The 23,844-nt window shown below is 39.1% G+C and overlaps 1 protein-coding gene and 1 pseudogene across 7 annotated transcripts in view; one reads left to right on the top strand and one right to left on the bottom strand.

Annotated features, from left to right (window-relative positions):
* BNC2 (basonuclin zinc finger protein 2) overlaps window positions 1-23,844 on the top strand; it is a 420,364-nt gene that overhangs the window by 341,716 nt on the left and 54,804 nt on the right. The gene's annotated exons all lie outside the window — the stretch shown is intronic.
* Window positions 11,755-12,298, bottom strand: LOC112302748 (small ribosomal subunit protein eS25-like; annotated as a pseudogene).

The following is a 23,844-nucleotide window of genomic DNA, read 5'->3' as shown; positions in this document are numbered from 1 at the left end:
TATTTTTGCTGTCGGTCTTGCTTTGAATAAGTTCCTGAGTCCACATGAAGCCACCCTCTGATATGCACGCATGTGTTTGTCTTGCCCTCTGTGAGGTAAACCCCGTGTCATCGTTAACTGAGAGGCTGGATGGCAATTTACAGTCTTTCTTTTCAGCAGAATGAATATTACTGATGATAGAAATCTTATGAAATGGAGCAACATTGTTTTTGTAAACTATGGGTTTCCTGCAATTCTGACTAAGGTTTTGGTCCAGTTTTTCTACTGGATTCTATGGCCCCTTCAGACCTGTGGAGGGCCTTGATTTAGTCTTAGCGACAGAAAGCAAAGTACCCGAATGGTACTCTTCAAGCGAACTCTTCAGTCCAATGAAGAATAACAGGAAGAAAAAGGTGAAAACAAAACAGTAGAAAAATGTGTCTAAACCACTATCCCCAAGGGTGTTCCACAAAGCATTTATTCTGTGGATGTTAGTAAATGCTGTATTTTAAGAAGTATGAAGGTCAGATGAGTTTGAGAAAGCCTTGGTTAAAAAGTGTTAACCCAATTTTTTATTAAAAACTTCTCAGAACCTTTTAATATGCTCATAAGCATTGTATATTTACCCTTCTTCCCCGCCCCCTCCAAAAGAGTATGTTACAGTTCCCAAACTGATGTATCCAGGTGGACCTTTTTCCTGGGACTAGCAATTTATAAAGTGTGTATTGGGAAATGTAGAGGCAAATAGTGCCCTTGCAAATAACAAATACAGTTTTTATCACTTTATTTTTTTAATTTTTTATTTAATCTGTACTATATTTTTCCATTACCATTTATTCCTCTTACACCCCCTCTTCCCAGCAATCACCACACTGTTGTCCATGTCTGTGAGTCCTTTTTCCTTTGTGCTTGACCGCTAGGCAAGAAAGTGGCAACATGTCTTGATATTCCTCAGGTGTACTCACTTTTTCTCAGTTCTTTAGCAGTTCAGCCAATGCACTAGACCCAGCAGTTTTCTGTGGGTATCTGCATCAGTCCACAAGGGTTCCGGCAACCCACCAGAGGTCAGGGAACGCACACCTCGCTTCCTGATCTTCCTTTGAGTGTCAGTTACGTTCAGCAAAGAGGAAGGGTAATGAACCTACTTAGCCACTCACTGGGCCCCTAAGGGATGGGATGGACATTTTTATCAGACCAGCTGGGGAGAGTTTATAGGGTCCCTATTCATGCTTCTTAGATTTTGAGTCCACCCCAAGAAATGTGAACACCAGAGAAATACTGTCAGCTTGTGGAGACACTGGGATTTAGTTTTAAAAGCAGGTATTGGACACTATGAAAGTCAATTTTTCTTGACCCTAATCTAGCCATTTAACTTCTCTGAATCTAACATTTAATTTACTTTTTGTCCACCATCTGTACACCCATCCCTCTCACTGACTGGTTGTGAGAATAAAATGTGTGAAAAGTGTTGACAGTGAGAAACTTTAAGAGCATTACATTAAAAAAAAAGCATGATATCATTATCATTGGTCAAGAGATGTGTTGAGGAATGGTTTTCATCACTAACTCATGAGGTAAGTTATTTCCCTTGTTCCACAAGATTTTTTGTTGAAAGAATAAACCCTACCCCTTCATATGAATGAGACAACTTCCCTCAGCTGAATGTTTGGAAAGCTAATTAGATTTCTCTCTCTCTCTCTCTCCTCTCTCTCTCTCTCTCTCTCTCTCACACACACACACACACACACACACACACACACAAAGAGCACATTGTAGAATGATAAACATTAGAGAGCACTTACACTGTTCTAAGTGTATATTTGCACATTTGATCCCCACAACAACTCTGTGTAGTAAGTGTGATCACTAACTTTATTCCTCAGATGAAGACACTGAGGTCACACATTATTTAAGTAACTTGCCCAGAGTCACACAGTTAATAAGTGGCAGAGCTAGGATTCTAACTCAGATGGTCTAGCTCTGGAGTCCGTGCTATTAACTGCTGTCTTCTGCTTCAGTGATTTATACTGGGATACGGAAAGAGATATCACCTTTTAGATATGGATTCAAATACTGATGGTCATTTATTAATGACAACACTGCCCTCTCATTCCTGTGAAATCATTTTATTAGATATTAAGCCCTAAATAGGTATTAAGTAATAGTGAGATTTTTAAAACAAATAATGTTTCCTGTTTTGTCTCCAGATATGTTCTTTTCAATACTGTATTTAAAATGATTAAATGATGATAATTATTTTTCCCTCCCCTGTGCCCTGCCCCACCCACCCTGCAAAACTAAATCCTTTGGCCACAATTCGCAAACTTAGGTACAAGATGGGCTGGAACAATGCAGGCCTGCATTTGTGACCAGATGGGCAAGGACAGAACAGACTCTACAATTGTTCCATCGCACATGAAGTACATGTTTTGAGTGTACAGTTTTTTCATTCTAGATATATTTTAAATTTTCTGCTTTGGTTTTGAGCTCTAGAAAAATCAAGAAAAATAATGCTGTTCTTGCCACCTGTGAATTTTCATAGGGCTATAGAGACAAACTATGTACATTTAGAAAGTTAAAAATGTACTTATTAAATAATAATGCAAGAGGTGGCAAAAAGTCAGGTGCATCATATGCTCTTTAAATGCCCCAGGTTTGAGGACAAATAAGGTTTCCGAGGACTGGAGGAAGCTTAATGAGGCACATGAGTGGTTTTCTTGGATTAGTGGGACTCTGAATGGTGAGGAGTATTCTTGGAGGGGGACCAAGGAGAAAAGGAATGTGGTGAAAACACAGGTACATAGTCAGCATGAATGGAACTAGAAATGTGCCTCAACCCCTGGGCTGGAGGGCTTGTGGAGAGGTGGAGTGGAGGATGCAGGAGCAGCTGGCTGCAGGGCTGAGGCTCTGTGAGCTTAGGAATACCCACCTACAAAATGTGGTCTTCTCGATTTAGGTAGTCTGATCATACTGAAGGTTTGAAGTGGAGGAATGACCTCCAGAAAGCTGAGTTCTGAGTATGTTGGTATGATGGCAGTTAATTGTGCAGATGGATGCGAGATCAAAGGTATTGTAGGGAGCACAACCAATTAGCAGCTTAAGATATTCAAGGAGGAGCTGTATTTGGCAGTGCAAATGGACTGGAGGGGAAGGGGTGGGTTTGAAATATGTCAAAAGAACAATTGATGGGATTTAGCGTGGTACAGTTAAAATGGCCAGGCCATTTCATAGTAATATAATTAATAATTAATTAACAATAAATTAGTTTTAAAAATAATCCCTAAACATAGGCTCTGAAATCAGACTCCCAGAATTGATCACTAACATCCACATGACCTCAGTAAAACTATTCAACCTGTCTGAGTCTCAGTTTTCTCATTTGTAATACGAAAATAATAATACCCACCATGGAAGATTTAACATAAGAATTAAATTATATAGTGTGGAAAGAGCTTGGTATAATGGCCAACAAATAGCAGGAATGCAGTAACTTTTAACTATACCTATTAGTAGACATATTTTAAAATTTGAATATTCTTACATTGTATTTTTTAAAAAGAGCTGAATATGTCTGTGTTCCTCTTATGGCAAGTCATTTTATTAACTAATAATAATGTTATTAACTAATAATATCTTAAATGTGTCTGGCATTTGCAGATTCTCTGTTGTGCTAAATATAGCACATGAATACATGTTCTTGTCCTATTTCATATCCAGTTTCTCAGAGTAAATGGTTTGACCCCCTCTTATGGAGAAGCTCGCTTCCTCCAAGGAGTTACAAGGTCAAGGAGACAGGATAGGGACATGGTGGTGGAGCCAGAACTGAAATCCAGGTTTCCTCACTGTCAGCAAAGCACTCTTTCCCAATACCAGGCATAGTTCCAGGCAAGAAACCATAGAAAACAGAGAGAGAATTCTTTGAAAGCTCTTCACCTGCTCATAGGTAGGTCTGGCTAAACTTTCTGCTCTTCCCTGCAAGAATGCACACTGTACCCCAGGTCATGTAGGTATTTGTAGCCCACACTCTTCCCCTGGCTAATTCCTGCTCAGTTCTCAACCTCAGTATCACCCAATCTGACATTTTCTCTACTTTTCTCTTCTCATAGCTCCCATACCTTTTCTTCATAGTACTTTTTATACTTTGAAATGCTGTGTTTGTTTACCTATTTGTTTATTTAATACACATCTCTCCTTGAAGAGACTATAACTATAAGCTCCTTGAGAGCAGAGATTATTTCTGTTTTGTTAGTTGGTGTAACTGGCTTCCAGCAAAATTGTATGGCATGTAATAAGCAATCAATAAATATTTGGAAATGAATTAATGAACTAGAGACTGTAATATTCAGATATATGCTGAGTGGTATAGTCCCTGCTTTTGCTGATAAAGGTGACTTTAAATAACATCATTAAAATTCTCAATGCTGCACTTCCATCATCTACAATGGACAGAATAATGACTGCCTACACCTACTTCATGGAGGTGATTTTTAGGATAAATGAGATAGGGAATACTGTTCTTTCCAATATCTGAAAAATTAGGCCTAGGTCACAAACTGGGCATTTAGGAAACTTCTTCCCTCAGAGTTCGAGATACTAGGAACCCCTTTCAGACATAGCAGTTCCAAAAGAGTCTGCTCACAGCCTGCAGTGGGGCAGTGGCCCTGGAGAGGCCATGCATGGAACAGCACACTAATAACAGGACAGCTGAACAAACTCCCTGAGCACCGTACCATACTGCCCAGCACTGCCAGACTCCCGGGCGTATCTGGTCACACCCAATCTATGGAAGTATTCTACCATCTTCAGAAAAAGAGCATCATGCACACCATGATCATGGAGAAGTACTGCTGAGAGGCTGCTGATATGGCAATGAAAATAATGTCTATGAGGCAGAAGTGACACTGTCTGGATACTAGGCTTGCAAATTCCCATCCAAAGCAGCAACTTTCATGCTAGTTACCTGGGAACTACAGTATCTGTTTGAATGGACATTTTTGAATAAGGTTTTTTCATCAATTTCTAGGGTTCTAAAGACCTTGGTAGGCTCAACTGGGTGGAGCATCGTCCCCTACACTAAGAGATTACAGGTTCACTTCCTGGTCAGGGCACATACCTAGATTGCAGGTTCCATCCCTGGTTGGGGTGCCTGCGGGAGGAAGTTAATCGATGTCTGCTTGTCTGTCTGTCTGTCTGTCTGTCTGTCCCTCCCTCTCTCTCCCCTCCCTTCCCACCTTCCTCTCTCTCTAAAATCGTAAACATATCCTCGGGTGAGGAATAAAAATTCCCACCTTTGGAAAGACTATTCCTGACAAACAGAAGTAAAAAAATGTACCTAGTGCTCTTGTTGCCATAAATATTTAGATGATGAAAATTCTTTTAAATATTTAAAGAAACTGCTGAGCATAGCCTAATCATCTTATTGAGAACCCTAGATTTAAAACTTAAATGTCTGTTCTTAGGAATGAAGCAGGTTAAACTGCCTTAAAAATAAAGTGCCTCACAGTTGTATCATAAAATCTCAACTGACATTAAGGTAATTGTGCTTAAGTACAATTTAGGGCCCTTTCTAATGTTTGTTGTAGACACAATAATGATGCTATTTTTAATAGGCCAGTGCTAGTTTTAAAAAAATAAACCTATATTCTTTGTGCATTTGTACTAAACAGAATAATTTGGGGAGTAAATGCAGTCTCTGAATACTTTATCCTAGCAAAAAAGGGACAAATTATGGGTGGTGATATCATTATGTTCAAAGAGAAAAGAGATGAATCTTCTATAGTTGGAGCTTGTGTAGTCCATAGTGTAATCTTCCCTAAATCTCAGGGGCTTCCCACTGTAGCTGGTCCAACTCCTTTCGGTCTTCTGGGAGCTGTGATTAAAATGCACATTGCCTGGCCTATGCTGAGCCGTTATGGTAATTAGAAAAAGTGCCCTTTCTGGACAGATGCATTTAAAACCAGAGCACTTGGCTTAGTCATGGTGAGCCAGGCAGGAGCTAAGTTTAGCCCCACCTGCCACTTTGGGTACATTTGTGTAAGACGTACATTAAGCTCCCGTCCCAGAGGTTTACTAGAGCCAAATCTCTAGACAGGACACGCCTACTGTTAACAGGTGCCCAGATAGCCACATTACATCAAATTCACATTTGTGTCACTATGCAGTTGCTTTTGAGTATATGGTCAGATTAAGTCCATAAGGGTCTCTTGGCCTTCAAGCTTCAAATCCTCAGAAGTGATGTCATGACTTCTAGGATAAAAATGGGCTCACTGTATGGAACAGAAAAGCAATTTTATTTTATCTTGAATTTAAATGATATTTGGGAAAGTTTGTGCCGATTTTTTTCTTTTTGCTGATCTCATTCATGCTAGTCCAGGAAAGCAAAGCAGATTAAACCACAATCATCCCTTCTTAGTATCTGTGAATAGGTAAGGTAAGAGTTGATGTTCTATCACCACCTAATTATTTTCCTTTTCCTTGGGGATCTCTGTAGCAGCCTCTCGACTGGCCGTCTAGCTTCTAATCTGTTCTCTCCTCCAATTCATAAAAGGTCATCCTTGCTGATGATGCTTCAGTGACTTTATGCTGGGTGGAGCAAGAGTCCAAACTCCTCAACATGGCATGCCAGATCTTGATCAGAACTCAGGTCTCTCCATGTAAAAGCCCAAGCCCTAAAGGACATAACCATAGCTACATGGCCTGACACCTTCCTTTTTTCTCTGACCACATCTCCCACTTTCTCTCCTTTCCTCACTCAAATTTAGCTACACTGGCTTCCTTGCTGTTTCTTCTTCCTGAAATGCTTTCCTGCCAGACATTAGATTTGGACATAAAAGTCTCCTCAACAAGTCTTTCCTTGGCTACATTGTTTGAAATTTCAGCCTCCCTACACTCCAAACATTGCAGAGCCTTATTCTCTCTTTTGCCTTTCCTCCTTAAACAATTATTAACATCTAACATAGTCCCTATTTTGTTCAGCTTGCCTATTATTTTTCTCTGTCTAAGCTCCATCAGAATAGGGATTTGTGTGTTTTAACTTTGACTCTCACATTCCCAGAGCCTAGAACAGAACAAAATATGCAGCAAGCAGTCAGTAACTATTAGGCAAGTGGAGGACTGCCTGACTCTCCCGCCTCATGTCTCATCAAACGTCTTCATCTCCTACCTGCTCACATCTTTGCAGTATACCTGCTCTCTGTCTAAACAGGCTTACCCCTTCAGGTATGGCTCAGAAGAACCCTGCTGAAAGCTTCCCTGAGCCCTCTCCTGTGCAAGCGGAGTACCCTTTCTCAGCGTGGAACCAACCCCATGGCTTTGTTTCTACATTTTTGCCTGCTCTTGAGGGTCTTATTTGGCTTGGTATTCTCGGTCCCTAGCACGGTATAGGTATGCCTCAAATGTTTATTAACTAAAGATAGGAGAAAAGGAGGCCACTACAGATCTGGAGGATTATCTCGTATTTCATTCATCCTTAGTCTACCTAGAATTTTACCGTATTAAAATAGGTGCTTAATAAAGCTCTAAAGGAAGCCATCATTAGCTCTTGATGACAAATCCCCATGCGTGGTGAGAAATTTAAAATATTTTTGTTTTAATAGTGAACTTTGTAGAGGTCTTCTTATTTTATGGCTTTTAACTTCAGGTCGTTGACCAGATCTCAGTGTGTTCAAATAGGGCAGACAAAATCTCTTTCTAATATCCATCAGGATACAGTGGTTGGGAAATGGGTATTTCAAAGACCTAGGTTTGTGTGTGTTTTCTGAACAACATCCTTCAGTGGTTTGCTTACCTGCATCAGTGTTGTTGATAATGAGTGCTTTCTCTGTGCTTACTTTGTTTCTTCAGAACAGGACTTACATGAAACAGAGTGGCTTAATCGTGCAATTACAGTTTCACCTATGAAACTTTTGGATAAAAATGAAATTTAAAAAAAGACCTGGGGAGTTCTAAATCTGTTTAATATTCTGCAGTGTAGGTGATCAACAGGAGATTTTTTCATAAAAGCATTAATGTTCTGAGTGTTATTTACACCAATGATGATAAAAATGTCATTTCAGTAATTCCTGTAAAAAAATTTACTTACTGGTTATGTTTCAACTTAGCCCAGATTCAGATAGCCCAGATTTTAGCAGCAGTTTGCTGTGACTGGTTTGTAATGGTGCTTACTTCCTAACTGAGTGGACTTCATGGATGGCTGTAGGAGAAAAACACTCCTAGGGTAGGATTTTGCCATTCCCCAAGGGTGGATTGGAGCTTTTGCAACTTTTGGATGCATGACACATACTCCTGAAAGACCAGAAGTACATCATGTGATTTCTTAGTGGACCATAACATCCCGGCAGGAACACCTGTACAACCTGCCAGGTAAACACATATTAAATTATTTCTCAGTGTGTGCTTTTGTTACTTTGAGGAGATCATACACAGTAGCAAATCCCTCTTATCTTTTGCAGCCAGAACCAATAGTTAGCTAGTTTATCAGTTTAAGTGATAAAACTTCACTAGAAACAAACAAACCATGTGTTTGAAGCATTTTAAACTTCAAACATGGAAATGTGCATTCATTCCCCAAACTTTTGAGGTGTGGATGGTTGTGCTCATGGGAGTTTCAAATTGAACTCTTCATAAATGACACCCATAACGTACCACAAAGATTTTCACCTTCAATTGCTTTAAAGGGAACCTAGGAGTTAGGCACAAATAAGTAGCCTCAGGAGCAGAATTCTTCAGTCTTTGGCAGTTGTCTGGCCCATACCACCACACCAACAGGGTTGTTTGCTTTTTAAGTGACTCATTCTTGTCAGTGCTTCCCAATGCATTCAGCTTAGTTTCTGTAGAATGAACCTTTTGTTTTACCATCGTATTTCATTGATTTTTATAATATTTCATTGAATTATGAAACTATAGATGAAACTGTTATAGTCAGGTCTGAGAACAAACAACCAACTGCCTCTTCATAAATCAGTCAGTAAAAACAGAAGTGCCTAGGCGTAATAGAGTGTGCTTTACTAGTTTAGTTTATTTAGCCTGCTGTGGACAGCAATATATATTAGAGCAGGAATAATGATTTTGATAAACCTGGTAACATAAGCACACATGTAGTCATAATTTTTCATTCGCTTCTGTTTCTGTATAACTTAAAAGGAGATGAAATTTCACCTTTAGTGAAAATAGTTCTAAGAGACCAAGAGCATACCTTTCACACTTGCATGTGTGCGCACAGGCATGCTGCAAGTGAACAAGTTATAATGTATATCTTTAGCTGCTAATTTGACTGCTATCTCTTTCATTTTGATATGCCCCAAGTGAAGTTCATTATCTCCTTTCTTAAGCCTTCTTCTGATTTCCCAGTCTCTTAGAATTACTGTAACTTCTCCAACTTTCAAGGTATTCAATATAGTTAGAAAAAAATATTTGATTTTTACCTTTGTTCCAATTATGTCCAGTCAGTTAACAGATCTTGGCATATGGGAAAGGCATCTTCCTTTTTATTTGAATGGCCACCCCCCTTTGCCTCCAGCCTTGAGCATCCTCGAAATTGTGGGCAGATTCTTCTTCCACAAATCCCACGTTCAACATTTCACTTGCTGCTCAAAATTCTCAGTGGCTTTTCACTAACTGCAACATAAAATAAAAAATATTTGTCTTAGCTCTCCATGCCATTCTCAACACAGTCCCATTCTCACTTCAAATGTCAGCTTCTGCTGTTTCTGTGCCCTCTGGGAACCTGCCGCAACCGTGTGAGGAGGGCCTTTTCTCCTCCTCCAAACTCACACTCTTCCCTCATGCCTCTGTTCATTCTGAGCTATCTGGCCTGTACGAGCTTAGGTTTTATATCCAGCTTATTCATTTCCTAAACGGTCCTGCTTGAATCTTTCTTCCAAGGGGTCTTGCACTAGACTGGGAGTGCCTGGATGTTAGGGATTGCTAATTCTCACACTAAACCAGGTATATTGCATTTTTTCCTAAGGAAAATTTAATTTGTTATCATTATTGTTGTTCACCTACAGTTGTCCCCATTTTCCCCCCATTACTCTCCTATGCCTACCTACCCCCACCTCCTACCTACCTTCAATCTCCCCCTGCATTGTCTTTGTCCATGGGTCCTTTATACATGTTCTTGACAACCCTTTCCCTTTTTTTTCCCCATTATTCCTCTCCCTCCTCCCCTCTGGTCACTGTCAGTTTGTTCTTTATTTCCATGTCTCTGTCTCTGCTTTGCTTGCTTGTTTGTTCTGTTGATTAGGTTCCACTTATAGGTGAGATCATATGGTATTGGTCTTTCATTGCCTGACTTCTACTTACTTAATATTAGATGTGTGTGTTTAAGAACATCTCTTTTCTGTTAGATGGTGAGTACCTAGAGGACAGAGACCATGACCTAGTCATTCTTATGTCTCCCACACCAGGTGCTCAGTACAGGTGTGCAAAAGAGGTACTCTGTACTCTCTGAAGATACAAAGAGAGAAATTTAAGAGGGGATCATAAGTGGCTTTATTTTCTAGTTGATAAACAGGTATGTTGCATTTATATTGTTAGGAAAACTTAGTAACTTGATCTAGTTCACATAATTCATCAGTAGCAGACACTCAAGGGCTCTTATTCTACCACCAGGGGTTTTGAGCAATAATTTCTGCTGCCTCCTCAAGTTTTGTTAGCATGCTTTGGAGTCACCTGAACATATGAAGGAATCGGAGTTCTTAGAGTGTAAGAAACTTTCAACACCCCCCCATCCTTATATAACACTCAAATCACTCAAGAATGTTTTCTTTTGAAAGCACTTCAAACCTGCCATGGAGTTAGCCTTTGGGGAGGAGAAGAATGTTGGGCAACATAAAATATCAGCCAAGACTTTGAAGATGGGTGATATGTTTTTCTCCTTAGGATGCTAAATCACACATCACTGAACATGTGCACAGAAAATGAAAAATGTCAGAAACACATTTATGTAAACCATGGATCATATTTGCATATACGGTATTTCAGCTCGGCCTTCCTACCCTCAGACCAGCAGTGATTGATGCTTTATAGTTAGCCTTTAAAAGATTTTTCTAGTCCTAGGATTTTGCTGTATATTAAAACTATTATCTCAATGCAAGGTGAACTGAATTGATTAAACTATACACCTACGCTGTCTAATACAGTAGCCACTGACTCCATGTCTATTTACACTCAAATAAAATTAAAAATTGATTTCCTTAGTTACATATCAAGTATTCCATACTGAATTGAGATGTGCACTAAATTATAAAATACCAGATTTTCAAGATTTAATACAAATACCAATCGTAAAATATTAATAATTTTTATATTGATTATATGTTGAATTGACAATATTTTGGACATATTGGGTCAAGTAAAATATATTAAAGCTAATTTCTTGAAAAAAGGCAAATTTTACCTCTTTTTACTTTTTTATCATTACTTAAAAACTTAAAATTACTTCTGTAGGTCACATATTTCTATTTGACAGTGCTAGCTTACAAAACTTATATGTTAATTTTTAATCCCATTATTTTAGTGTAAAAGTTTACACTCAATGGACTTGGCTAAAAATTTTGGAAAATTGGGTAATTGGTATCGAGTAAAACATGATGCAGATGATTTTGTGATTCCTGAAAATGTTTTTGCGAGTTTAACTAAATTTACCAACCAATATTTCCCTTCTTTCTTTCCTTTTTTTTCCCTAAAACTAAAGACCTTTATCCCTATTCAGACCATTATCTCTGTTTTTTTTTTAAATAAAGTTTTAAATGTATTGCTGGTAGGACCTGTTGTTCATGCACCTTCACCAGCAGCTGGGGCATCCCCACCTTTGGTGTTTCTGGTGTAAATTACGTGAGCTCTGTGCTTTGAAACTAGTTTAATAACAAGTCCTTGATTAAGGAGCTCCTGAAGGGCTGCCCTGAGCAAGGAACCAGGAATCTCCAGTCTCTCAGAGACAACAGCTGGGCTTCTGAGGTGGTTGTTGGGAACCTCCTGACAGAGTTTGGCGTGTGTTCTTGCTTTGTCAGACCAGTCTGAGTTCTCGAGCTTGTTTCAAATTTTGCCTTTGAACCACTTCTTCTTTGTGGCCTTGCCCCTAATTTGTTCACTGGGTCTTTTTCTTTCTTGGCTGACTTTCCAGCATCTTTCTTCTTGTTGTTCTTGGGTGGTGCACGAAGACTCACTGCTGCCACTGCAGCTTCCATAAGATGTCCCCAGGCCGTTACCTTTTAAAATTGCTCTTGGTTTTGAGCTAGTTTCGACCTTAATCTTAGCTCCTTGATTGGCTAGTGAGTAAAGCTAACTGAATAATGGGGATTAGGATTCAAATATTTTATAAATGTTTTCACTGCAGCTTTTTTTTTTTTTTTAAAAAGGGAACTTATAGTCAATGCACTATCCAAAGCCGTACACTTAATCTCAAGTACTTTCAGGCTCAGACCTGAATCAGATTTTTCAGTGCATGAAAAGATAGAACCATTTATTTGCCAATTAGAAAAATCTTGTTTCCCACTAAGACATTTGACTCAGTAGCTCTCATGTAGAAACACTGAATGTTTCCACAAAGTTGCTTAATTTATTTATGTGAGTTCAAACTAGGTTCAGTGTAATTTTTCAGTTAGTTTAAGTGTAGGCGTGTTAGTGTTATATAAACCCTATTTGGCTATTAGTACTGTTGTCATTTGTTTATTTAAAAAGGCTTATCTTAAGCAGAGAACAGGCTTCCTAACTTATGAGTTGTTAATATTTTATTTTTTATGATATTTGCAACATCGAAATATAGTGTTAGTTAAGGAGAAAAAAAACTCCTGTGAATTTGATAGAAAATTAGAAACCTTTCAGAGACAAGGGCATTGCTATGGTTTTGGGCTGACCTTACTGAGGCCGCTTGTAATGACACACGGAAGTATAGGTGAGGGAAAACAGTGCCTTTCTGTATACCGTGGGGGATGTGTAATTTGGTGGTACGAAGACAAAGAATGCCAAAAGATAAGGCCATACATAGTAGTATTAGGGCTTTTGCTGAATTGAATCACACTGATGTCAGAATGTTTTCCAGTATTAAACTCTCTTCTAAACTTAAACATTGTCCTGTTTCTCCATCTGTGGTAGAATATCCATGGAAACAAAGTGTTTTTCTCCTGTGTTCACATTGGTTCCTTACCGATCTGCTTTAGGAAAAACCAAATACATGTATAAGGGAGAAAAAGAGTATTTTATATGGCCCTTTTCTTTACTATGGAAGACCCAGAGAAATGTTTATTTATCAGTAGCCAACTTCAGTCCAGGTATTTGGCTTCAGGGCTACACAGCAGTAGAAATGTTGTTACTGGAGTCTTCAGGGTGACAAGAAATTATTGTTTCTGAAGATGGCTTGTCACTTTTTTTCTCACAGGACTTGGCTGGGGTTCAGTGCTCTCTTTGGTGTTATTTGAATGGTGTTTTATCAGTCAGACAAAATAATATTCAGCTATTAATATCGTTCTGCTAAAACAGTTTAGAATAGAGATTTAATGTTCTCTTCAGTGAAGGGCTTGTGCCCACCGTGTAGGACTGTAATAAAAGAGAAACAAATGAGGCAGCTCAAAGTTATGGCTCTCCATGGCTTTTAGGTTTCTCATACACTTTTATAAAACATATATCAGAACTTCTGAGTTGTTAAATTGGGTTATTTTTTAATGCAGTTGTATTCAAATATGGACCTGAGAGTAACCTATTACTCTCAGTGTTCAGAACAGGTTCTATCTTGGCTTGCAGACTTACTGTTGCTATTATGTCCTCTGGCCTGTAGCCTGGAGAGGACAATTGATCCCAAACTGCTCCTAGTTGATCTTGAAGTAAACTGGTGCACCTCCAGCCCAGCCGCAGGCTCACCTTCTCGCCCTTAGGCAAACAGGTACCCAGTCACCTATCTCTTTTCTCATCTGTGAAAGAAGTGTATAGAAGGTGTCACTTGTAGGTTCCCCAGTGGATTTAAAAGGCAAAGATGAGATCAAAGATGTCATGTGAGTCTCTCCCATTGCTACTATTTATTCAATAATTTGCACACCCCCTAGAAACCCAGGAGAGCTTTAAAGAACGAAAAGTAAATTTCAGCTCAAATATTTGAGAGCCAGATGTTATCATTATGTTTGTGGGAATGTACTTTTTTGAAAAGCCGATAATTAGGGTTTGACCAAGCAAGCATCACCCTAAATAACTTATGGAGAGAGTCTTATATGACATGGCCCAGCTATTGTACTGGGAGGATGCTGAAACAGGTATATGCTGACATTGGTGTGGGAGAGGTTAAGATTCAGTGTAAAATGACCTTCAGCAGTGATCCTGCCCCACCCTAGAAATTTACCCCAGCCTCAAATGAAGGAGGACCATGGAGTCTATAAAGTCAGGAATGAGGTTTGTTACCTCAAAAAGTGTAACTGCTGTCCCAACTCTTAGAAATTACTGCAATTTAACCCTCTGGTCTTCGTTTTGCACTAGTCTCTTCCTCTCCGGCTGAAATGGAGGAGGGGGAGAGACCAGGATCATTCAAAATAGATGGATCACCATGGCAGATTGTTTTGACTTAGTAAAGTTCTTAGCATTAAAACAAACATCCCCACAACACATTAGCCTCCCACCATAAGAGTGGAAACACAAAGCAGGAAGCCTGCTGGGGTCTTTAGGGAAATCTTGAGTGCTTTGGGGTGATTTATTTTCAGAGGGTTTGAACTAGATCAGCTCAAAAGAGAAGATGGGAACATTCAGGATGGTGGAAAAGCAAAGTAATTGACTCCTTTTCCTTCTAAATAAATGGTCTCCCTGGAAAGCCATCACAAGTAAATGTTTTGTTCTACTGCTTTGTGGAAGTGCATAGTGAAGTAAAGTTACAGATTGCGTGGGACATGCTTCTTTGTAAACGCCAGCAACATGGGATGAGCTCAGTGGGGTGTAGGACCAGCCCTTACATACCCTAAATGATGCCATGGCTGGGTTAATGCAAAGTTTGTCTCCTGTCAAATTAAGCAAAAACTGTGGAAGTCTTGTGGCTGTGAAGTGGATTTGGCTTCTGAACCCACAAACCAGGATTTTGAGTAATAAGATGTTTAATGAGCACTCCTAACCCAAGTTTACAAACACATTGCTAGAAAAGATTTACCCAAGCAGAAAGAAAACCAAAGTTAGAAGATACTGAGAGAGCTTACTTACCTAACTATGAATCTGCTTCTCTTTCAAGCTCAAAACACTTCTATTAGATGTTATTAGAAATGGTCCTTTAGGACAAAGCTAACTCCCTAAAACTCTCTCAGTGAAAACCACATTGTTAGGTTCAGAGAAAAAGGAAATCAGAGTTCTTCTTTGTTATGAAATCACTGCAGTCCTCTTTTGTACAGTGATTGGAGTTATAACCACAGGGATGTTGTGTTCTCAAACAAACATTCAAGCTCCCTGATACCAGGTTGCCTGAAGCCAAGCTTCATATATCACATGCATGTAACAATGCCTCTTAGTAATCTTCCCGTTTGCTTGTCATTGGCCTTCCCCTCTCGCAGTGGAAGTGTCTTCAGAGTCTTCTCCTGGTATATTGCCTTTGTTCATCTTAGGTTCATTGTGGCTGTTCTAAACAATGAAAACATAGAGTTTCTTAAGATGGAGCACCTGACACTTAAGGGCTTGGTAGGGTGTGTACATATAGAAGTACATGCTCTCTCTAAGAAATTCTTCATGATAATAGTTGTATGCCATTGGAATAGTTGGAAAGAGGAAAATTAGGTCCACTTGCATGCCAGAAGGCTCTGTTTTTAACACATGATTATTTTATTGAGGTGTACATTAATTAATCCTGAAATAAGATCCTGTGTGACATTCAAAGTTGTGTTGAGTAGCTCAGAGTTTAAATATTTTAGTTTTACAACTCTGTTAATGCTGGCAGCCAACAGTGGCGTCTCCGTGAAGTCAGCATATGAGCCCTGCTTGTGATGACATCTGGAAAGCTTGTTTTATCTATAAGCACAGTTGTAGACAAATGAAAGCAGACAGATGTAAGGCTGGGGTGGCATCTTTGCCTCAAGCACTCTCTGGCTGTACATTTTCCAGTGTGTCAAAGACGGGAGCTTTTTTTCAGGGTGGAATAAAAACATCCCATCACATCCATACACCGGCTACTGTGCTGCCTTTTCTGAGCTCTGAGGTGTAAAATGGCATATATTGTTCAAAATTTAACAAGAGGATGAGTTAGGAGTCGGTAGGAGGTGGCTGAGTGTAAAGGTGCTTGACACAAAGGCAAAAGAAGACTTGGTGTCATTTTAAGTTAATCACAGCCCCCTTCTCCTGGGAGCCAGGAGGAATAGAATTGTCGGAAGGGGATTTGGTGCTCCAGGTGTACTTTTCTTTTGCTGCTGTCATTATCAGTCACTGGATACAGTATCTACCGTGTATTAAGCACCCATTCATTATGTGGAGAGAAGTCTACTTAGTCATTTGTGTGGGTGGGTCAGAGATAAGCTTTAGGGACAATGTTAATGTTTAAAGATGACTACTTAGAAGTGTGAAAGTCATTGACATCATTTCATGGCTGGCTTTCAAGTCATTTTGCTGAGGGACCATTATTTTTAAAAAATTTATACAATTTTTAGCTTGCCTTTTAGACTACTCTTTTTTATCGTTGTACAAGTAAGTATATATCAAAATATATATTCATACATGCATATGTATTTGCTGGGATTTGGGTTTAAGCAAACACTTTTCTAAGTTCTTGTCCCTGCAATAGCAGTAGAATTTGCTATACCTGTTATGGGTGTGAAGTTCATATATTTTCATCTTTGGGTATTTCCGGCTCCATATTCCGTACCATATAACCATTGCTAATTATTGTTACATATTTTTTACTGAAATTTTAGTCTGTTTAAGGACTAAATTACTTGCAGTGTGAAACATGTAACTTTATAGTATTAGAGTCTTCTATTTGAGGAAACCACACAAGAAACCACAAGATACATGTAATTTGAGAGTAGTAAAATAATGGGAGTGTAGGGAAAGTAGAATGGCCTAAGGAAGTAAAATATGTTCAGTTGTTTGTCAAGCACAAAATTCTCTCTTGGCTTCAGCAGCAACTGTCTTTTTTAGTGGTTCACGGTAGTTGAGAAGACCTTTTTTTTTTTTTAACTTTCTTGTTAGCAATAAAGTTGCATTATGCTATTAACAGGGAAAACACAGATGTCCATTTCCTGTCCCATTCCCACCACACCATCATCAATCCTTTCAAAGTGCATGGTGTTGAGAGCCACTGAGCCCTGATAAGTGCCTTTGTGTGTACAAAATGGGACTTTTTTGTTTTACATGCTGTTAGGCATGGTAGAGAAAATATACGGGTATCAAAAATGTACAGTAAATCGCCATTTGTACCTGCAAAGACTAAATGGTCCATTCAGGTTTTAGTAACACCTGAGTGAACTGATGGGCCAGCCAAGGGGAGCCCTGGACCTTTTCATGACATTTCACTTAAGGCCATCTGAGGGGTCCAGTGACCCCATTAGTGTTCCCTGAGACCCAGTCTGGCCCCAAGTGTCCTGGGGTTTTTAATGCAGTAGTGGTTGACTCATCTAAGTTTATTTATTTAAATTGGGAACACAGTGGGGAGTGAATCTTGAGATCCTAGTTTTGTGTAATAAATGTTAGGGGTAACAAGTTTTATAAATTTTCTGCAGGCCGTGGAGTTTAGCAACCAGGAAGATTTCATGTTGCATCATCTTTCTAAATCTGAGGGTCTCAGAGTTCATTTCTATAAACCCCCTTCCTCACTGCCAATTTAAAATGTAAACTATTAAAATAGAGATCGTGATTCCTTTTCATGTCACTCAACATAAAACGATTTTTCCCCTCTTGGTTTGAATTTCTATAGCTGAATATTTAGAGAAATTTTTAGATGTTTGCCAACGCTATTGGGTTGACATAATGGGATGTAATAGCCAGAAAGGGCCTTGTACCAATACGAATTTGATTTGTTTATAATTTAAACTATTCTGCTAAATCTATAGTACTATTTAGTCATCTTGAATTAATCAGAAAGAACGTGGAAAGCTGTGTTTAGCCAAGATTAAAATTATTCTTTTGGTAACATTAAAACAAAATTATGAATCCCCTCATGATATCAGTAAGTATTAATTTTTATTGACATGTTGATCTTATATTATTATTAATAACATTTTTGGTGTCTAAAATATGCTATATATATTGTTAAATCCTTTACATGTGTTTATTATATTATTATATTGCAGTTGGTTCTATTATATTATTACCTCCATTTGTTCAGAGAAGTTAATTAACCTACTCAATATCACATATCTTTATATATTGGTCTATGTGTAGGCATTAATTTCATTTTCAGCATACATATTTACTTACTATTCCAAATACATTTTAACCATAATGTACCTTGTACCTATGTTTTTTACTCAGAAACAAACAATATGTTGATTTTTTAAAATGCATTGAAATTGAGCATTATTTCAATCTTCTCAAATGAAAGTAACCGATCAGTTGGTCAGTTTGCAGCATCATGAGTAATGGTAGTAACATAACATTAGATTTCTGTGAGGCATAGAATTCTTTTGTTTGCTAGAGGGGCAGTGAGGTGTATTGGTTTGTCGAAAAGTCTGTGGTGTAACTTTGGGTCAAGATGGACGTGTAGGTAAACACAGCTTGCCTCCTCACACAACCACATCAAAATTACAACTAAAATATAGAACCATCACTCAGAACTATCAGAAATCAATTTGAATGGAAGTCTTGACAACTACAGAATTGAAGAAACCACATCCATCCAAACTAGTAGGAGGGATGGGCTGGTCCCACACCCACATGTGGTGGATAAAACGTGGGAGGTGTATCTCAGGATCAAGGAGTTCCAGCCCAGGGTTCCAGTGCTAAGAAGAGAAGTCCCCATAACTTCTGGCTGCAAAAACCAGCAGGGATTGAGTTGGTGAACGAAACTTCTAGAGTCCCAAGCAGTTTCTCTTAAAGAATCCACACATGGACTTATTCAGACTCATTTCCTCTGAGCTCCAGCACCAGGGTAGCAGCTTGAAAGGCACTGGAGGGAGGAACTGAAGTATCTGGCATCAGGGCAAGAGCTAGGGGGACACCTTTCTCCAAGACAGAAAGGTGGGCAGAGAACATTGTTCCTTTTCTGAACCCTCCTTTCACAGAGCCACAGAGCTGGCAAGCAGGTGCCATATCCGAGACTCCCATCAACCTGGCTAACACTATTTCCCCACCCTGGAGAGTGCCTGAGGCTCCACCCCACCCAAATTACAAACCAACCCAAGCTGTTAACAGTGGCTTTTCCATATGAATGGCTGGTCTTGGCATGAGTCTTGACTCATGCTTCACAACTTCCTAATTTCTCTCAAATAAGCAACAGCCAGCCTCAACAAGCCCCCAGCCATGACACCTCTTGCTAGGTGGCCCCAGGCCTGAGACTAGCAGCAGCCAGCCTAGGTTTGCAGCTTGGCTTTGCCTGGGAGCCTCTAAGCACAAGTAGCAGCTATCTGCAGATGGCTTTGTAGGTAATGCGGGGAGGCCCCTGGCAGAACACAGATAAGGGCTGACCTTGGCCTATATCACATGGTGAAAACCCAAAGCCTGCATACCCACTGCACAGTCACAGACCATGTCAGAGTACCACTACCCTTCCCTGGCACAGCTGATCCACCACAGAGGGTAGAAGTTGGTGTTTACTGGTCACAGCCAGTCCTTGCAGCTGACTGGCCTGGATAAATGCCTCCCATTTATTTGCCAACAGCAACTAAGTCTCAACTATAAGAGCAGGGATAATTGAGCCCACACAAAAGGCACACCTCGAGTACCCTGCTTGGATGATAGGGGAGGCTGTGTCACTGGACTCTACAGGACACCTACTACCAAGGCCACACTACCAAGACAGGGAATCATAGCAGCTCTACCTAATACATAGAAACAAATGCAGGGATGCTGCCCAAATGAGGAGACACAAAAACATGGCCCAAATCAAAAGTCCAGGAAAAGAACTAAACAAAATGGAGATAATCTATCAGATGCAGACTTCAAAACACTGGTTATAAGGATGCTCAAGGAACTTAGTGAGGACCTCAACAGCATAAAACAGATCCAGTCAGAAACGAAGGATATACTTATTCAAATAAAGAACACTTTACAGGGAAACAGCAGGAGAGTGGATGAAGCCAAGAATCAAATCAATGATTTGGAACCTAAGGAACCAAAAAACAACCAATCAGAACAACAAGAAGAAAAAAGAATCTAAAACTATGAGGAGAGTATAAGCAGCCTCTGGGACAACTTCAATAGGTCAACATTTGCATCATAGTAGTGCCAGAAGGAGAAGAGAAAGAGCAAGAAATTGGAAGTCTGTTTGAAAAAATAATGAAAGAAAACTTTCCTAATTTGGGGAAGGAAATAGACGTGTAAGTCCAGGAAGCCTAGAGAGTCCCAAAGAAGATGGATGCAGAGAGGCCCATTCCAAGATACATCATAATTAAAATAAGAAAGTTTAAAGATAAAGAGAGAATCTTAAAAGCAGCAAGAGAATAGCAGTTAGTTACCTACAGGGGATTTCCCATGAGACTGTCAACTGATTTCTCAAAAGAAACTATGCAGGCAGGAAGGGATTGGCAAGAAATATTTAAAGTCACAAAAAGCAGGGACCTATAGCCAAGATTGCTCTACCCAGCAAAGCTGTCATTGAGAATTGAAGGGCAGATAAAGAACTTCCCAGACAAGAAAAAGCAAAGGAGTTCATCATCATCAAACCATTATTCTATGAAATGTTAAAGGGACTTATTTAGGAAAAAGAAGATCAAAACTGTGAACAATAAAATGGCAATAAATACATACCTATCAACAATTGAATCTAAAAAAGGAACTAGGTGAACAAGAAGAACGGAGACAGAATCATGGATATTGAGAGCACTTTGATGGTTGCCAAATGAGAAGGGGGTATGGGGGAATGGGTGAAGAGGTAAGGGTATGAAGAGGTGCAAATAGGTAGTTGCAGAATAGCCATGGGGATGTAGAGTACAGCATAGGAAATGGAGCAGCCAAAGAACTTATGTGCATGACCCAAGGACATGAACAATGGTGTGGGGATGGCCTGAGGGAATGGGGGTGCTGGTTGGAGGAGAGCAAAGGGGAGAAAAGTGGGACTACTATAAGAGCATAATCAAGAAAATATAATTTTAAAAATAAGTAAATAAATAAAAGTTTTTACAACATCCCTTAAGAAAAGAAGAAAGAAAAAATATGTGGTGTAGGTTGCTGGAGTTTAAATTCCACCTCTGCCTCTTTTGAGCTATGACTGACTATTTGTACCTCATGTTTCATGTTTTTAAAATAGTGGTGATAATATTAACTACTATTTTATGAATATATGTATATTGAATAAGCTAAAATATGTAAAGCACTTAGAATATACCTGCCATATAGTAAATACTGTATGTGTATTAGCTTCTTATACACATACAGTTTTGTGGCTGTTACTATGATAACTTAAGGTGACACATGGGGACCACATGCAGCCTGTAAGTAACTTCCAAATTTTTAGAAATTTTTGGAGAATACCAAAGGTAAGAATGCCTCTAAATGTTAAGCTATTACAGATAACATTTTACTATCTTTGTGCTAAGCTGTTAAACAGATAAATAACCTGGCAGACAGTCTACCCAGAGCACATAAAGAAGGAGGTTAGAACTCAAATGCAAGTGAGATCATTTAGTGTAAGTTAAGCATTTGAAATGTTTGTATCTACACTTTTTAAGTGAGTGCTAACCCAATAGTATCAGTAACTTTTCCCCTGAAATTGTAAATTGTATGACTGTTGTCCCATGCTGATCAATAGATATATAAAAGACTCTTACAAACAAATATAATAAAATGGCAGTTGTAGAATTTAGATGATACATATATGGATGCTCACTGTATAAGTCTTTCAACTTTTCTGCATATTTAAAAATTTTAGTAATAAAACATTGATAATGGGAGACTCATTATATTATGGTACATTTACATAACGGAGTACTATGCAGCCATAAAAAAGGAAACCTTATTTTGTGACAGCATGGATGGACCTGGAGAGTATAGTGCTAAGTGAAATAAGTCAGTCCGAGAAAGACAAGTACATGTGATTTCACTTATCAGTGGAATCTAATGAACAAAGTGAACTACAAACAAATAGAAACAGACTCAGAGATACAGAGAACAGACTGACAGTTGTCAGAGGGAAAGGGGGTTGGGGGCTGGGTGAAAAAGATGAAGGGATTAAACAAAGAAAAAAACTCACAGACCTGTGTATGGTGATTGCCAGAGGGAAGGAGGGAGTAGGGGGAAGTGATGGAAGTAGACTTGATTTGGAGTGGTGAACACAATACAATATACAGATGATGTATTATAGAATTGAATACCTGAAACCTGTATAATTTTATTAACCACCCCAATAAATTCAATAAAAAACAAATTTAAAAAAATAAAATGAGAAAGACAAAGAAAAAATATTGCCTCTCAATCACTAAAAGTAAAATAAACCTCTCTGAAGCTTGAAAATCTTCCTTAGGCCCTGTGTTCCTTGGCATGATAGCTGGCAGCTGAATGACATGCAGTATGCACAGGAACACACCCTCTGAAATACCATTCAGTCTGACCTGGCACTACAGTTTCCAACCACCAACTTTTTCTTTTTTTTGAGTCCTTTTGTTTTTTATGAATTGAATTTCCATTTGCATTTTGTTCATCTGCTTAATATCAGTGTCATGCTTCTTTTCTTTAGCAAGAGCTGGAAGGTGTTTGAGAGCCGAAAATGCAGGGAACCACAAGATAGTTATTTCAATTTAATGACATTCTTACACAATGGCATTCCTTTGTGATCTGTAAAAGAGTTTGCCAGGAACTTTATGGTTAATGTAGAGCTCACATTTTATGAAGCTAATAAGCATCTGTATATTAGATGATCTATACTTACTAGGTCTAACAATCCTTTCATCTTGTAATTTGTGTTAACGATGTTTTAAAGATGAATATTTTGTGTTACACTAACACTGTTCATTAAAAGAATAAGATCAGCCCTGGCCAGGTATCTTAGTTGTTTGGAGCATTGTCCCATACACCAAAAGTAAGTTTCAGGTTTGATACCCAGTCAGGGCATACGCCCAGGTTGAGAGTTCAATCCCCAGTTGGGGTGCATATGAGGGGCACTGATGGGTGATTCTCTCCCCATCTCTCTCCCACACCCCTTCTTCTGTCTATAAAAAGCAATAAAAACATATTCTTGGGTGAGAATTAACAAAAAGAGTAAGATCAGAAAATGAGTTATAGATGCCTCCTAAGAAAAAAAGCAACATTATATAACCATACAAAAAAAGTTTTCAGTTGAGAATATTTGTATTCTCTATTCTTTATGTCATGTGCCTTTTAAAGAAAAAGTGCACTTGCTCATTAACTACAGGGTTTTGGTGATAAAGGATCCCCTTTCTTTGAGGCTCAGACCACAAACAGAATCTTGCGTTTAGTACTGGGTATCACATTGTATAAGAAGCACTGAGCAATTGAAGGGTGACCACCAACAGTGACTGAGGTGGTTCCAGGTCTGCAGACAGACAAACTGCTGGGGAACAGTTGAAGACATGACAGTGTTTGGTCTGGAGGAGAGCCTGCCAGAGTGGAATCTCCTCCCCATCTGTAAGGGCTTCTGCATGGACTAGGGAGCAGACTGATTATGTTAATGCCTCAGAGGACCAAAATTTATAGGAAGGCAGATTTCAGCCCAGTGGAAGGAAAGAAGTATAGCAGTTAGAGCCATGAAATAGGGATGCGAATGGCCTCCTGTAATGAGGCAGATACAGCTGAGGGTTTTGTTTG

Source organism: Desmodus rotundus, chromosome 1, assembly GCF_022682495.2.
Source record: "Desmodus rotundus isolate HL8 chromosome 1, HLdesRot8A.1, whole genome shotgun sequence".
Classification (NCBI taxonomy): domain Eukaryota; kingdom Metazoa; phylum Chordata; class Mammalia; order Chiroptera; family Phyllostomidae; genus Desmodus; species Desmodus rotundus.
This window is presented reverse-complemented; position numbering and strand designations above follow the sequence as displayed.